The sequence below is a fragment of the Malaclemys terrapin genome, chromosome 9 (genome assembly GCF_027887155.1).
Source record: "Malaclemys terrapin pileata isolate rMalTer1 chromosome 9, rMalTer1.hap1, whole genome shotgun sequence".
Taxonomy (NCBI): domain Eukaryota; kingdom Metazoa; phylum Chordata; order Testudines; family Emydidae; genus Malaclemys; species Malaclemys terrapin.
In genome coordinates, this window is record NC_071513.1 from 29,238,660 (window position 1) to 29,256,779 (window position 18,120).

Consider the following 18,120-nt stretch of genomic DNA (forward strand, 5'->3'; position numbering starts at 1 on the left):
CACCAGCAACAGAAACACAAATTGTCATGACTCTAAAAAGTCAGGTCCTGTGTGGGTGAGTTTCACATCTGTTTGCCCCTTTTTTCCCTCTCATTCCTCTAAACCAGTGGCTTTCAACCTATGGTCTGTGGACCCAGGGGGGGGGGGGGGGTCCGCAGACTAAGATTTCCAAAGGGGGTCCACACCTCCAGTTGAAATTTTTTAGGGGTCTGAAAATGAAAAAAGGTTGAAAATCACAGCTTTAAACAGTAGAGCGATCTGCCCATTAGCCTGCAAGCAGCCTTTAAGCTATTCCTTAAATTCATGAACTCTCAAAATGCCTCCAACCAATGAGCTGCTATGGGCCTCAGATCCACCTACCTGTTGGTAACAGTTGGGACAGTCAGGCTTTTTCAGCCCCACCACTCAGTTGAGAAAGAGACTGACTAAGTGGGAGGAGGAGACACTGGATAATCCTGCCAAAGGAAGGGTAAAAAGGAACAAATCCTGAGGCGTTAGTGCACATGATGATCCACAAGGTTGAGAAAGAAAAAGGGCTAGGAGTAACAATGATGGAAGGTATCTGGGACACAGTAGTGAGACTAATAACAGGGTGAATGTAGTTTTCCACAGAATGAAGTTTTCCTCATCAGACTTGATCTCTTGTCCAATATCCTTAGGCAGATCAACAATTGCAGGACATCAGTCCTGTGTGTAAGTACTACTCCAGAGAAATTTAAATACTCAAGGATCATCATGGGTGAGAGAGAGATTAATATGAAGAAACTGCATGAAATACTGTGACTGTCCCTTTTAATACTGAATAATAGTTGTGGAAAGATTCCAATTTACTGAGAATCTCACTCTTGATCTTTGCCTCTTAGTTTGAAACCAAGTGAAATTCTATAATTCATTAGATCTTTTGCACCTCAAGTAGCAGGGTGAGGCGCGATCTAGGACCTCTAATGGCTTTTATATGCCACATCCCTGCCAACCATAAATGCTGCACACCACATATTACTGTCAGTTCCTTCTTGACTAGGTTGGTCAAAAAGCTTCCTGAAGGTAAGTAGTTCTCATTGGTTATTGTTCCTGTTCATCCACAGATTTCAATGAAACAAGCAAGCTGTCCTTTTATCTCTGTACCCAGCCATCCAATTAGACCTGCTTGGTTGTTGAGGTGTTTACCTTAGGCACTTTGTCACATTTCCCATGGCGCTCTGGCTTGTTTTTTCTTGGGGTGCTTCAGAAACTGTTTTTAGTATTTTGATGCCTTTCAGTGCTTTTTCCTGTGCCTCTTGCCAATTTTTGCATGGCATTTTCCTCTGTTTGCTGTCTGACTCAGCAAACTTGAATGTTGTCTTATGTTATATGTTGTGTCACACTGTTGGCAGTAGCCTTGTTGCTGCTGTTCATTGCAGCTTTATGCTCATTTTGCTTTTGAGGCATCCCTTGAGCTACTTCTTCTCCAGAAGTGCAAATACTGCACAGATGGGATTATTTTAGAAAGAAATAATTAATCGTTTTGTAATTGTGCTCCTCTGAAAATATCCTCTTGCAGGACTCTCACTCACCTGCCCAAATATCTTCAGAATTTGGAGATTTACCTATTTTTGAGGTGTTTTCTTTTAAACCTCATTTGTTGATCACTTTGAATTGACCTTACTTCTGGGATCTTTGTCTTCAGCCTAGCTGACTGGAACATTTGTAAGGTAGGGTATATGATGGTCAGTAGCTCTACCCCACCACTGCTACCCTCCAGGGTCAAAACAACTTCAGAACTAGAAGAGTTCTCCTAGATTTGCACTAAGAAGCTAAAATCCAGAAGTGAGAATCTTGCCAGATTCTCTTCAGAAAAGGAAAACTACATAGTAAGTAATGTTCCCATTTATTCTGTAACTATTTTTTTAATTGTAAATTAAATTAAATGGTAGTTTTGTAGTAAAAGATTAAAGAGATATTAAAAACTTACATTTGTTCCAAAATACAAGTTTTTTGTAAAGACAAGCTTTCACAAATCTTAAAACCATTACAAATGTTTCCATGATTAAAAACAAAAACCACCTCTTCCCTCCCCTTCCCATTAATAATTCATTAATAATTCCTTCCTGGGTTGAAAAATAAACATTGTACCACAGGGCTGGTTTATACACAGTTTGTGTACTGATTTTAACTAAATTGGTTTAAGAAGCTGATTTAGTTAAGTAGATGTAGCCCTTTTGCCTTAAATAAAATTAAACTAAATCATCATAAGGCATTTTTTTGAACTATCACCGTTTTTGAGATAAAGGTACCTCTGACTCTTTTGTTGCCTCTATCCACCACCTTTTTCAGGGCAGAGTCCCTCGATTCTCTTTTTCTAGGCTGGGGATTTAGGGTTCAACTTCCTCCCACACTTCAGTGTGATCTAACACACAGTCACTGCGTCTGACTTAGTTCAGCATCTGCTGTCTGTTCTGTCAGTGACAATGACAGGGCTAACCAGTGACCAGACAGCCTTTATTAAGCAAGTATTATTTGTTCAGAATAAAAGCATTACAGAGGAAACATTTATTTAAAATTATATAGAACTTACATGCAGGCCTTAGCTTACCAGGCAGTAATTTATCTTCCACATGGAGATCTTGATAGGCACAAAGGACCTTTCTACAGGGTCTATGTCTCTTGGTCAGTTTCATGTCAGTTCTTGAGTGAGTGTGAGCTCCCTTCCTATGTCAGGCTAGTCACTTTTATACAGTTTTCAGTTCTTTGGGCTTCAGATTTCTTGAATCAGGTTAAATAAATACATGCAATTTCCTCCAGGAGCTAAGACTCCTTCAGACTTGCTGCCTGCTTAGGGATTCACATTGATAATCCCTCCATCCCCTGCTCTCAGTGATTTTAGTTCCTTCTGGAAACACTTGTAAGTCCCTCATGGACCCAGAATACAAGCCCTAGCCTATAATGATACATACAACATTTATAAAATTGATACAATAGCCTTTGAATATTCCATATTGCAATATAATCTGTTGTATAAACCAATTTAAAAGTGTCCACACAAAAAGGGTTGTTCCAATTAAGTGAATTGGTTCTAAACCACTTTAGTTAAATCAGTGCAAAAAACTGTGTATAGACTAATCCAGCGTTTCCCAAACTTTTTCGGACATGGAACACTTTTTAGCCTATTACGGAACACTTACAATATTATTTTGTAGTCATTTGGTTTTCAAATAAAAAATTGTTATTTATGCTCAAATATATTTTATTTTATAAAACAAAGCAAAAATACAAATTTAAAATAATTTGAACTAACAATTTTTAACTGGAAAGCGTGTATAAAGTAGTACAAAACTCAAGCGCAAGAGTCAAAATAAAAAAGTGTTTTACTTAAAAAACAAACTGTTTTATATATACACAAACACCAAACAAATTAGATTTTTACTAGGAAAATCTATTTTTATAAACAGAAATACAAATTTGGATTTAATGGGATTGGTGTTTCTGTGTTTTTCTATCACAAATTCGCTTAATATTAGGAATAATGCTGGAAAGTTGAATCCTTATGTCAGGCGCAGCATCAAGTCTATTCCTATATTTGGTTTTTGTTGTAGTATAATACGAAAATTCCGTCTCACGCAAATAAGTTGTAGCAAAAGGAAGGAGCACTCCAACTGCAGATTTAGCCACATTAGGGTACTCTTCTATTCAGCTCCTCCAAAAATTATTCAGCGGAAGATCCTTAAACTTTTATTTCAAATCAGAGTCAGAAATTAAGTCAATTAGGCTTTCATAATTGTGTGCAGTAAAGCTGACTGGTTTGGCTGTAATTACAAACAGATTTTGAACCCAAGCATTATCATCAGTAGTTGTAGGAAAATATTCTAATAAAGAGGCCTGCAAGTCATGTAAGTGCTGTAAAATGGTGCTGGAAACTTCTTCATGGACTGTAGAATTTATTTCAGTCAGAAATTCATGTACTGTAGGGAAGCAGTCGAAGTTCTACAGAAGATGCCCAGAATTGCAGTTTCTTTTTTAACGACGAAATTTTATCCATTGTAGTAAAAATAGTCACATTCTTTCCTTGCAGCGACAGATTAATTTCATTTAATTTTGCAAAAATATCTGCAAGATATGCAAGTCTCATTAGCCACGAGGAATTTGTCAGACAGTCATTAAATTTTCATCCTGAATTATCTGAAATGAAGAATACCAGTAGTTCACTACGAAGCTCAAAAAGCCTCACAAGCACTTTTCCTCTGGATAGCCACCTCCCTTCCATATGTAAAAGAAGTGCTTTGTGCTGACTTCCCATTTCCTTGCACAAAATTTTAAATAACCTGGATTGAAGTTGTCAAGATTTGACAAAATTGATAATTTGTACTGCTTCATCGAGCACAATTTTCAGATATGCTAGTACACCTCTACCTTGATATAACGCTGTCCTCGGGAGCCAAAAAATCTTACTGCGTTATAGGTGAAACTTGCTTTGATCCACCGGAGCAGGGCCGGCTTTAGGAAGTGCGGGGCCCGATTCGAACAGTTTTGACGGGGCCCCGGCAGGGATGACTGAAAAAAAAAACACGTAAAAAACACGTGGGGCTTGTACTCACCGGGCGCCACTCCTAGTCTTCACTCGCTCCGGGTCTTCGGTGGCACTGAAGGACCTGCCGCCGAAGTGCTGCCAAAGACCCAGAGTGAGTGAAGGACCCGTCGCTGAAGTGCCGCCGAAGACCCGGAGCGCTGCCGGGTGAGTAAAAATTAAAAAGGAGCCTCTAGCCAGGGAAGGGATTCTCGGCCACTTGCCCCCACCCCAGCGGCCCTGCCACTGGGCGCGGGGCCCTCTTAGGCACGGGGCCCGATTTGGGGGAATTGGCCTAAAGCCGGCCCTGCACCGGAGTGTGCAGCCCTTCCCTCCCCCCCGGAGCACTGCTTTACCACGTTATATCCAAATTCGTGTTATATCGGGTCACGTTATATCGGGGTAGAGGTGTGCTGTTTTTCACTGCAAGTGCTTGTCTGTGTAGAACACAATAGCTCTCAGTGCTTTCTGATGCCACACTTATGATTCGCGTTACAGCTCCCGTCATCTTCCCAATCATTGCCTGAGCACCATCAGTACATACATCAATACATTTTCCCCAACTAATTTCATGCTTTCTGATAAAATAGTTGATGCAGTTGAATATTTCTTCTTCAGTTGTGTTGCTTTGCAGAGATTCACATAAGAGCAGGTCCTCTTCAATAATATTATTAAATCTATATTGGACAAATACTAGTAGCACAGCAAGTCCTGAAACATCAGTGGACTCATCTAGCTTCAATGAATACTCATGGCAAATTTTCAGTCGGCAACTAGCTCTTTTTCTATGTCATCAGCAAGATCTTTAATACGGCATGCAACAGTATTATTTGACAACTGTACAGCATCAATTTTTTTTATCAGACTGCTCGCTCAACATGCATGTTACAGTATCTTTCGCGCAAGGCTTGTTAAGCGTTTCTCCAATAGTGTGAGCTTCTCTGGCAAGCGCTATACAGTAACTTACTCGATAAGATGCCTCTGTTGCACTTTCGTTGTCTGTTTTAGCAATTTTAATCATCGAAAGTTTACAATTTCCAAGTGAGTCACGCTGCCTCTTGAAAAAACTTATATCTTTGTCTTTGTATTCAGCATGCTTGGTTTCCAAATGCCCTTGAAGTTTAGCAAGAGCCAATGAACTGTTTGCTAGTATTTTGTTGCACACGACGCACCGCGCATCAGGAACATCTTTATTTCCAACACATGTAAAACCAAAAGACAAATAACTTTCATCATACTTTCGTTTTGGTCTTCTTCGTTTTGGACCTGCTTCTTCTTGTTTTTTGATATACTTCGGTGGAAATTCTTTCACATTGGATAACTCACTAGTACTAACAGATTTTTCGGCAACTAAAGACTGCGATTGTTCATCCTCACTTTGAAGTGTCACAATATTTTGCTCGTTTATTTTGGCCACAGTTGGAGTACCAAAAGAACTTGCTTTTTGTTTCAAAGTTCCTTATTTTAGCCACAAATCCATGGTGATTAGGTTTAGTAATAATATTTAGAAATACTGATTTTTTTTAAATTTTGTCACAAATATTTATATTGTTTTGAGTAAAGCTAGTTTAGTTGTGCTTATTGCACACCCAGTAAAGACCCACAGGTTTGAACGTGTTGAGTGAATATGTTATATTCACCATGGCGTAAAGAGAATGGTGTGTGCATACCGCTGCAGTTCGCACAGCCTCGAGCGGAAGGGGTTCGACATCACTAACTGAAATGTGCCCGAAAGGGGTAGACGTCAACATGCTTGCGTGCCACGTTCTTTTTACGCCATGACATTCAATACGAGATCTATCAATAACTGGAAAAAGAGTTTTATGTTAAATTACCGTCATTCAAAAAGTTGTAAACTATGCTTCAAATATGCCAAATTTAAAATTTTAAGGACCCATTTTTTTTAATTACGATTCTTTTACGGAACACCTCTTCACATTGTGTGGAACAGTTTGGGAAACACTGGACTAATCCTAAAGACTTATCTACACTGGATAGTTTTACCAGCATAGTTATGAGTGGCTGTTTTTTTTTATTTTGTTTAAAACCCTTCTTAAATGACATAACTGAAAAGAGGAACTCCTATATTGGAATAAGAATGTGTACATGAACTATGGCTACATTTACCCTATGAGTTAAGGATGATTCCCAGCATGCATACACATACTTGCACTAGCTTGATGAGAGCTAGTGTGAATAAAAATAGCAGTGTCACCAAGGTGGCGTATGTTCCGACAGGGTTCGGGAGCGTGTGTAATGGGGCATCTACCCTGTGCCACTACTGCCTGGGCTATAGAGGCTACACTACTATTCATATCCGTGCTAGCTTTCATTGAGTTAGTGCGAATATGTCTACGCGAGCTGGATGCAAATCAGAACTGCTGATAATGGGAGAATATGGCACTTTCTATTATTAAAATTTAATTATTTGTTCAGTGCCTTATTGTCTAATTCAGGGGGCTTTAGCCCACGAAAGCTTATGCTCAAATACATTTGTTAGTCGCAAAGGTGCCACAAGTACTCCTGTTCTTTTTGTCTCATTCAGTATCAGTGAGAAAATATGTTCCGCTTTAGGCCTATCACTAATTTTGCCCTTTGTTTCTCTTCCATATTCTCCTTTCTCTTTAAGTTTACCTTTCTGCTTTTATCTGTATTTCCTTCTTTGCAGCACTTACATGTGTGCTTTGCTTCTATCACATTTTTTGTTCCATTTCCTAAAATGATCAGCAAAAGGCTACTTTGTGTTGACAAGGAAGTGCCATTACTGGGGGTTAGAGTTAACACTATGTTAAAATAATAAGGATCAGGGAAGTTCACACAGACTCTGAGCCACTATTTCACGTTGTCTACACTGTCAAGCAGACATCAGTGAAGTCACAGATGGACTCCCATTTGTAAGCTTATCAATGCAAACATGAGAGAGATTTGGAAACTTGAGTTACCTAACAAAAGCTGAGATGCTGCAGCATGTGCATGCAGCCTCCAGGCCATAAAAATGCATCTTTGACACCCCTGCGTGTGTATATGGCTGTAGCTTTAATGCCACATCCCTGTGGGGGGCAGCACAGGGCCACACTATGCACCCACGATCGCAAGCCTGCTCTGCATTGGCCCTTTCACTGTCCCCCGCTCTCGCCCCTTTTTCGGCTTCTCCCATTTATCCTCTCTCGGCCGGACCCACCCCCCCTGCGCCCCAACTAGCCTTTCTCCCCCGCGGCTTCCATCCCCCCCGCTTTGCTCTCGGGGCACGTTTGAGAGCAAAGTAAGGGCACCGACTTCAGCTGCGGTTCCTGCGCATGCTCACATCACTGGGGCACACTCCGGCTCCTAGTGACGTGCGTCAACAGCGGCAGGGCTGGTCGCGAAGCCGGTGGGGGGAGGGGGTGAAGGCCGCGCGCGCTCGCGCCCCGTTTCCTAGCCCAGCGCCTGTGATTGGTGCAGGCCCCGGACCTGGCGGCCCCGAATGCAAGGCCCCGGCGGCGGCGGAGTCCTGCGGCCCGCCCGACCCTCAGCCGGATCCGACCCCGCGGCACGGCGCAGGGACCCGCACAGGTGAGCGGAGGTGCTAGAGCTGGGCCGGCGGGGGCTGGGAACAATGGAGGCGGTTAGGCCTCAGCGCAGGCCGCGCCCGGGGCCTGCCCGCTTCGTTACTGCCGCCGGGCTTGGCCGCCGCCTCCCTGCTCTAGGCGTGTGGGCTCCGCCCGCCGGCGGCTGTTCCTCAGCTGGGCCGGCGCAGGGCCCGGATCCCGCGGCCGAGCGGCCTCTCGGGCGGCCATAAAATGGCGGAAAACAAGATGTCGGCGGCCGGGGCGGGAGAGGCTTCGCTCGCGCGCGCCCCGGGCTGGGCTCTGCCTGCCCATCCTCCCCGCACCTTGGACTGGGGGCTGAGTGGCGACGGCTCCGGTGCCGCAGCTGCCTGGGCTCTGAGCCTCTCGGCGCCGCAGGGGAGGAGTGGGCCTGACGGCCTGGGAGTGTGGGGGCTCGGCACGGGCCTGGGGAGCGCTGCCGCGTCCCCTGCGGCGCAAGGGGGAGTGTGGCTGTGGAGGTGCAGTGCCTGCCGAGCTGCAGCCCTGACTCATCACGAGCTCCTTTGTCTTCACGGCTTTGCTCTCGCACCCCTCCCCCCACAGGCACACGGCAGGGGGCGCTGGCGCCCTGGTACAGCCCCGCGGATAGTGCGTCCCGCGCCTGCACGCTCGGGAGCTGGGGCTGCAGTTCCCGTTCTGAATTTCTGCTGTTTGCTCCTGGCGTGCCGGGATCCAGGGCCGAGAGCTGTGCACGGGTCCCCTTTGCGCTGTCCATCTATTACTGCGGCAGTGTGTGCGCCAGCCCTCTGCGCGCGCACTCCCGTCTGTGGCTGCAGTGCACTCGCAGTTCGTTTCATGTGCTGCCGCTGTTCAGCGCGCACACTGCTGTCTGGGATGCACATGTATGCACCATTGCTAGTACCCATCACACACCCTTGCCAGTGCTCTGACCACACACTGATGACTTGTCTTTGTGGTGTTTATGAGCAGGTCCTGCCAGTAGTTAGCGCACACACCTCTGTCTTTCTGGTGCTTTGGCACATGCCCTGACAGTGTTTAGCATGCACACTCCTTTCAGTTATTTCCATGTGTGCATTTATATGTCCTTCTGGTACTCTCACATTCAGTCCCATCTGTAATTGTGGATTGTCTCATGAACATGCCTGTCTTCTTTTGTGCATATGCATACAGCCTTCTTGTTTATACTGTGCTCTGTCATGGTCTGAAGTTTTATTATTTCTTTAGTTGTCATATGTATTTAAAATATTCAGGAACTATATGTAGACCTAAAAATTAATTTTTAGTACTTCTTGCCCAGGTGGGCAATTTTTTTATTTGGATGGGCAATATATATATTTTTTTTAATTTTGTTATGGTAAATGAAGGTGAGGGAAATAGATTTCATACCTAACTGGTAAACTTTCATGACTATTTTGCAGGCTGATATTACATATAAGACTATGTTCCAATATACATACTAATTTTTATACTGCACCCAAATTGCTGGGTAGGGTTTATGTTCAGCTATGCATTGTTTGGGGGAGGAATAGATCAGTGATTTGAGCATTGGCCTGTTAAACCCAAGGTTGTGAGTTAAATCTCTGAGGGGGCCATTTAGGGATCTGGGGCAAAAATCTGTTTGGGGATTGGTCCTGCTTTGAGCCAGGGGTACGGACTAGATGACCTCCTGAGGTCCCTTCTAACCCTGATATTCTATGATTCTGTTTTCTAGTTTAAAGTTTCCTTTGCAGGCTTTTTGTCTAGACAAGTTAGTTCTCGTTACATTTACATTTGATTAATATGTTGCCATGTTGTAGATGTCTACAATACACACAAGGAAAAAAGAGAATGAGTTTGGAATGTGTTAGAGCAGTGGTTCTTAAACTTTTATATTGGTGACCCCTTTCACACAGCAAGCTTATCAGTGCGACCCCCCTCCCATATTAAAAATAAAAACACATTTTTTATATTTAATATTATTATAAATGCTGGAGGCAAAGTGGGGTTTGAGAATAGAGGCTGACAGCTCGCAACCCCCCACGTAATAACCTTGCAACCCCCTGAGGGGTCACAATTAAAGCTGTGCTTATGAAACGGAAGTCGTGGAAGTTACGGTTCCGTGATCTCTGTGACTTTTGCAGCTGCAGTGGTTGGTGTGGCTGATCCCAGAGCAGCTAGTCCCAGGGCCAGCTGGTCGGGTGCCCCACGGTCAGCCGCACTGGATGCAGCTGGAGCTGTCCCGGGGGCAGCCACACCAGCCACTCCTTGGGCAGCTGGCCCCGGGGAGCACCCGAGCAACTGTCTCCAAGGCTTTGGAGCAGGGGTGGCAGGGGGCAGTCAGTCCTCGTGGCCAGTGCAGGGGCTAGCCCTCATAGCAGTGGTGTCCTGGGCCCCCCCAGAGCGACAGCGTCCAGGGCCTCAGGAGCTGCTAAGTTTTAGTCAGGTGTGTGTGTGTGTGTGTGTGTGTGTGTGTATGTATATATATATATAGTAAAAGTCAGGGACAGGTTACAGGCCATGAATTTTTGTTTATTGCCCGTGACCTGGAGCCTGGCCTTTAGCACGCAGCTGAGCTGGGCTACAGCTGTGTGCTAATTGGGCCACATGCGGCCCACAGGTTGAGAACCACTGCTTTACACTGAAGTGCTACAGCAGTTCAGCTGCACCACTTTAACATTTTTGGTATAGACCAGGGGTAGGCAACCTATGGCACGTGTGCTGAAGGCAGCACATGAGCTGATTTTCAGTGGCACTCACACTGCCCGGGTCCTGGCCACCGGTCCAGGGGGCTCTGCATTTTAATTTAATTTTAAATTAAGCTTCTTAAACATTTAAAAAAACCTTACTTACTTTACATACAACAATACAGCTCTACCCCGATATAACGCCACCCGATATGACGCTAATTTGGATTTAACGCGGTAAAGCAGCACTCCAGGGGGAGGCACGGGGTTGTGCACTCCGGCGGATCAAAGCAAGTTCGCTATAACACGGTTTCACCTATAACGCGGTAAGATTTTTTTGGCTCCCGAGGACAGCGTTCTGTCGGGGTAGAGGTATAGTTTAGTTATATATTATAGACTTATAGAAAGAGACCTTCTAAAAATGTTAAAATGTATTAGTGGCACACGAAACCGTAAATTAGAGTGAATAAATGAAGATTTAGCACACCACTTCTGAAAGGTTGCCAGCCCCTGGTATAGACAGTCTGCTTTGGAAATTGCTCCAGTTTCAACAGTTGATGGCCAGCCTCCAGTGTAGTTGTGCCAATGAAAGCCCCAAGAGAAGATAAGGAAAACTAATTTGTACCAGCTTAAGCTCTTTCACAGTGCACATTGGTGCAAATCACAGCTTGTATACAGTTGTGGTTTACACTAGTGCAGTCACATTGTTGGCTGGACACAAACTGGCAAAATACCAACGTACTTAAGGCCTGAGTGTTATCTTTGACTATAGCGGAAATTGAGGAAGCTCAGCATTCTGTTTCATTGGAATCTCAATCTTACTCTTCCTAATCTTTCTCAACTGTTAACAGGATTGGAAATTAGTCTGTCTAGCTTTGACTTTCTTCTGATTTGTCTTCATTTCATTAGTTAACTTAGTTCTAGGCAGTATTTGTACTTGGGAAGTTTTTGTGTGTGTGTGTTTGTTTTTAAGCACCTTGCCTATAATCTAGTCAGCTGTAATTTAAGGTAATTGGTGATTTTTTTATCTAAAACTTTTCAGGAGGTGGAGTGGTGGGATGGAAAAGTATGGTCAGGAAAATGCCAGGATATTATATTAATTGTCATTGCCATTCCATTGGCAAATGCCAATTGCCATTTATAGTCTAGAATTAAATCTGATTTAGTTATAGCAAGTATATACAGTAGCATCTGTCATAAAAATAGTTTGTATGACTTTAGCTTACTTTGAGAATAATTTTTTTCAGTCAAAAATTGGAAGATGTAAGAGTCTATATCTGTTTTTTTTAGAGAATAACTAAAGGACCTAATCTTGCAGTTACAACATTGAGAATTACCACTGAAGTCAGGAGAAGTTGTAGTGTGAATTGATTGCAGGATTGGATGCTTAAATATTTTTATTTTTCCATTGAGACTCTGTGACTTATTATTTTTGATAGTATTGTCGGTGGTGCTAGGAATCTGGGTTGGGGAGTTGTGGGGGCCAGGCCTCCTTACTAATTTTAGGGGTTGCCTTAGTTGTGTTTAATTATAAGGCATCAGGTTGCTGTGTCTGCCCCCCTTGTTTCTCACCTGGGTGTTGCTGAAGAAGCACCCTGACACTTGAAATCCAGGATAGAACTACCGTGCCGCACTTCAGAAAACTATGCTTTGGCAACAATGCTCTGTCATTTTCTAGCAAGGCCACTGACTGGCTGCAAGGCAGTGCTGCCAATGCGGGGAGGCTGGGGACATTGAATCGTCCCCCACACACACCCAAGGCTTTTGCGTTTGCTCAGAGTTTAGTGGGAAGGAATGTGTGGCTGGAAGCAGCTGTACTGATTCAGTTTAAAAGTGGTCCAGAGTGGTCTGAAACATCACTCCAGTTGCAGTGCCACTGAAATTTGACCCATCTGCTCCTCTGAACAGATGGAGGGGTGGCCTGGCCAAGTTTTTGTCAGTGGTGTTGAGATTGAGCACATGAGGTCACAGTATCACTCAAATTTGGCCCAGCTGCCCCTCCTGCTAGATGAAGAGGTGGCCAGGCCAAATGGTATTGCAGCCTGGCGCACAGGAGTCTTTCTGTATGGTGGACTGCAGGTGAGTCTGCCAAGAGCTCAATTTCTGGTGGCACTGGCTCATGCAGTGTGTGGGTAAGAGAGAGGGCAAATCTGAATTGGCACCATTGCTGCAGGGTGTTCTTTCCTGTCATCTGTGATTGGTAAGGGGTGAGCGTGGGAAGGATTGAAGCTGAAGCAAGGGGATTCAATCCCCGATTCCTGAGGTCCAGGCAATATAGTTCTCTCTCCCTCCTTTCCCCTCCTCTCCCCCCCCCTCCCCCCGCACAGGGAATGGGATGGGAGGCATGGCCTGCTGCCTTTGGGATGGAGGGGATTCCAAAATGGGGTCAGTGAGTATGTTCCCTATGCGAAGGTCCCTTTTCACTGAGGTGGCCATTTGGGGAAGCTATGGAAATTCTCCACCATGAGCTCTCCTGAGGCCGGGGATGGGTATTGATGGGAAGTATGTTGAGCCCCTTGAATATCCCCCCTCATCTCTGGTCTTGGAAGGGGGGATGTATGGGGAGACCCCTGGAATATTCCCCCTCACTTCTGGTCAGAGAAGTGGCGGGAGACTTCTAGAAATACCTTCCTTCCTTTTCCTTTCCAGGCAGTGGAGTGTGTAGGAGGGATCCTCTGCAATGCACGCATTCACAAATACGCACATCTTTTTCTAGGCTGGGGGAAGGTATGTGATGTGAATACAAAAGTAAATAAAAGCAAATAGGGAAGTGTTATACCCCCTTCCCCAAAACACAATACAGCCCAAAAGGTATAGCTGAGAGGGAGCATCAGTTCCAATGTTAATATTGGCACACAACTTTTTGCTATTTTGTCAATATTGGCACACAACTTTACTATTTGTAAATATAAAAAACAAAAACACGTTAATTGAAAGTGGAGTTAAACAAGCTGGGGACAAGTGTCCATGCTCATTCCCTTGGCTGTATCCCTCTCCCTGAGCCTTCATCTGTGTCTCTGTCTATTTAGATGGGAAGCTCTTCAGTCAGGGACCTTGTTTTTCCTACATAAAGAAAATTTAGCAAGCTTTGGGCATGATAAAAATATCCCTCTTTGACGTAAGGAGAGACTCACCCCTTTTCTGAATATATTTGGGGGGAAGCCTTTAATCCTGGGGGAGTTGACTGTTGCTTTTGGGAGGATATGGGTAGGTTGTAACTTGAGGATAGCTTTTTTTATTATTATTATTATTATTATTATATAATTTTTTTGGTAGCTTCTGCTGAGATTGTAGATGTTTTATGTTCCACAATTTAAATAAAAAATGATGGCATCCACTCTAATGAGCAAGAAATCCAGGGTAGGATCGTAGGAAATTCTCAAGGGCCATTATCCTTTGCTACAGGAACTTGAGCCTTTCTTCTAAAAATAGTTCCCATCTTTCATTAAGGGCACTCCTAAAATTTCCCAATGATTCAAGCACTGATTGTGGGCCTATCAAAATATTATTTCTATTATACACCTAATGTTCCCTATTGGGATTGGCACCCTGTGGTGCTAGAAGTTGTACAAACAGAATACAAGAATGTCTGTGTGCCTGAGACTTTATAATCTAAATTTAAGACCACATGCAACAAGTTGCATTGAACAAATGGTAGGAGTGATAAGAGAGAGAGAGGATATGGGTGACATTGTTCAGATGATATGGTTATATTCAATTGGCCTCTGCATATTCTCACGTGTGGGATTGGTGCCTCCTGGGGTTGAGCTGCAGAACCTTCTGGTAAACACCCTCTATGGAGCCACTTAATCCTCCCTCGCTCTTCACCACTATGGGCTGAAGGTGCAGTAAACTCGGATTGCATGTGGTGTCCTCAAGACTTTTTGACAGATTCTTTTTCTTTGCCTCTTTCATACTATTTTTGGTTTGGTTAGTTTGCCAGTTAGTACAGATTTCTGTATTTAAAAGAACAGAAAATACATGGTACCATCTGTCACAGGTATCTGGACCTGCTTTGAGCAGCAGAGCTGTCTTATCAGTTGAAGGGGAGTCTCCTCACATCTGGTCAAATAAGTCTGGCAAATGTAAGTCCAGAATTGACTTTGGAGATCTGCTAGCCTACGTTACTCAGTGCCCAGATTGGGCTGCATGTAGTTCCCCAGTTTTAACTGGTTTATTGAGCTCAGTGCCAAGGGTCTACCACAGTGGACACAGCAGTGCTGCCCCTGGATCTTTCTGGGTTTACTTAATCTGACACCAAGGTCCCTGGATTCTTCCATGTTAACCCAATTTAGTGCTGAGGACCTGGCATTGTTGACACAGGACTGAGTCCCTGGATCCCTCTAAGTCAACCTAACCTGGTGCCAAGGTTCCAGCACAGTCAACTCTAGTGAACCGGAAGCGGCTTAATGCCCACTCTAAATTGCATTACGGTCCCCTGATCTATCAAAGTCAATTTTCTTTGATAGACCAGGGTACTGTGGTCTGTAGTGAACTGCTTAATGAAGAGGTTCTGTGCCCACTACACCATTAGTGTTTCCACAATAGTCTGAGTCATGTGAGTCCAATACCCAGGTGTCTACACCATTGACTAGTGAACCACTTGCTTGAAGTATTCCAGTACCAATCTAAGTGATTAATCTGGTTTAATCTATATCAATAAAGTCTGGTGCTGAGCATCCAGCACAATTGACTCTGAGCCATTTGCTTGAAATGGTTCAGTGCAAAGAATAAGCAGCCCAAAGGTCCAATATCCTTGATGAACCATCAATTTAAGTGGTTCTGTACCTAACACAAGTGGCAATAAGATGCTTGGATCAATGTAAGTCAACACGGGGTGATGAAATACATCCTAGAATACTTAAGGAATGGATGAAGAAATCTCTAAGCCATTAGCAATTATGTTTGAGAACTTATGGAGGATAAAGGAGATCCTAGAGGACTGCAAAAGGGCAAATATAGTACCTGCCTATAAAAAGAGGAAGAAGGACGATCCAGGGAATTATAGACCAGTCAGTTTACCTTTGATACCCGGATCATAATGGAGCAAGTAAATCCATCAATTTGTAAACACATAGAAGATAATAAGGTGATAAGTGTCAGTCATCATGGATTTATCAAGAACAAATTATGTCAAACCAACCTAATATCCTTCTTTGGCAGGGTAACAAGCCTTGTGAATGGGGGAAGCTGTAGATGTGATGTAACTCAAATTTTAGTAAGGCTTTTGATACTATCTCACATGACCACCTCATAAACAAACTAGAGAAAAATAGCCTAAATTAATCTACTGTGAGGTGGGTGCAAAACTGGTTGGAAAAGCTGCTCTGGTAAACTCAGAGAGTAGTTATTAATGGTTCACAATCAAACTGGAAGGACATATCAAGTGTCCTGCGGGGATATGTCCTGGATCCAATTCTGTTTAATATCTTCATAAATAATTTGGATAATGCCATAGAGAGTACATTTATAAAGTTTTCAGATGATACCAAGCTGGGAGGGGGTTGCGTTTTGGAGGACAGGATTAGAATTCAAAATGCTCTTGACAAACTGGATAAATAATCTGAAATAAATATGATGAAATTCAATAAGGACAGGCAAAGTACTACACTTAAGAAGGAAGAATCAGTTGCACAAATATAAAATGGGAAATGACTGCCTGGAAACAGAGGTGGTACTAGCCCATTAGGTGTCCTAAACAGGAATATTCCCGCCCCCCTCACTCCCAGACACAACACATAAAAAGCAAATAGGGGATCCCCTTGAGCTGCTTAGAGCCCTAAGCAATTGCTTAATTTGCTTATGCCTAGCATGGGTTCTGCCTGGGAAGGAGTACTGCAGAAAAAGATCTGGGGTTTATAGTGGTTCACAAACCTAAATATGGGTCAGCAGAGTAATACTGTTGCAAATAAAGCAAACGTCATTCTGGGATATATTGGCAGGAGTATTGTAAACAAAACACAAGAAATAATTCTTCTATGCTACTTAGCACTGATAAGGCCTCAATTGGAGTTCTGTGTCCAGTTCTGGCCACCACACTTTGGGAAAGATATGGACAAATTGGAGAAAGTCCAGAGAAGAGCAAAAAAAATACATGAGAAAAGATTGGAAAAACTGGGTTTGTTTAGTCTGGAGAAGAGAAGACTGAAGGGGGACATGATGATAGTTTTCAAATATGTAAAAGGTTGTTATAAAGAGGAAGATGGTAAATTGTTCTCCTTAAACACTGAAGACAGGACAAGAAGTAATGGGCTTAAATTGCAGCAAGGGTGATTTAGGTTGGACTTTAGGAAAAACTTCCTAACTGTAATGGTAGTTAAGAATTGGGACAAATTACCTAGGGAGGTTGTGGAATCGCAGTTATTGGAGGTTTTTAAGAACAGGTTAGATAAACACCAGTTAGGGATGGTCTAGATAATACTTAGTCCTAATTCAGTGCAGGGGACTGGACTAGACGACCTGTCGAGGCCCTTTCCAGTCCTACATTTCTGTTACAGTTTGAGGCCAAAGATCCAGCGCTGTTAACTTAGAGTAAGCCACTTGTCAAACTATTTGACATCGGTTTTTATATTACCTCTTTTTATAGGACAAAATCTAGACCGGTTGCATACATTTTAAAGTAAAAAAAAATAAAATAGACTCCTGATCAAGTTCCTTAATAGCATAACTGGATGATAACTATCCACACTGTTTGTGGCCTCCATAAGACTAATTACAAAGATACTACTCTTTCTTGACACTTCTTACACCACTTATGTCTCCGCTCATACAAGATGCAGAATGGCAAAGTAGCAAGTGCCTATCCGAGAACTTCCATCTCATTTTCTTACTATCATAATATTTCCAAAAGTGGACTGTAATGTTCACCTTGTTTTCCAGACTTTCCAAGGTTTGTGGATTCTGTGGGAAATGAAATCTCCCCATCAGGGCTCTAGGGGTGAGAGCCATTTGTGTAACCTGAAAAACTTTAATCAAGGCCAAAGACTTATGTGCCAGAGAAAGTTTCCAAGCAGGTTCGAGGTTTTGTACAACAGCACAAATGTCTTTTTTAGGTCTTAGTCTGGCCTTATGTGTTAAGCAAGGAAGAAAGTCCCAACTAGGACTGTTTATTAGAGAACACTCCTTATGTCCAGTGTGATCCTGAAGCAAAACAGGACCCAGTGTCATTGGCAGACTGCCCTATCTTGAACTGGAATGGGGAATTCCTGTGTGTTCCCTTCTTTTGTTGGCGCAGGAGATCTCTCTCTGAAGGGCAGTTGGAATGGAGTCAAGATATTAACAATAGCTGTAACCAGGTCTTTGCACTTTTATCTTCAAACTATTTAGGTCTCATGCTAGCATCGCTTTCCAGTTTACTAACAAACTTCTT

The 18,120-nt window shown here is 43.3% G+C and overlaps 1 protein-coding gene across 2 annotated transcripts in view; it reads left to right on the forward strand.

Moving 5' to 3' along the window:
- Positions 1 to 7,904: 7,904 nt before the first annotated feature.
- ZNF711 (zinc finger protein 711) overlaps positions 7,905 to 18,120 on the forward strand; it is a 37,616-nt gene continuing 27,400 nt past the window's right edge. For both annotated transcript variants that reach the window (XM_054039532.1, XM_054039534.1), the window contains exon 1: positions 7,905 to 8,092. The gene's annotated coding sequence lies outside the window, so the exon portion shown is untranslated. The remainder of the gene's footprint in view (positions 8,093 to 18,120) is intronic.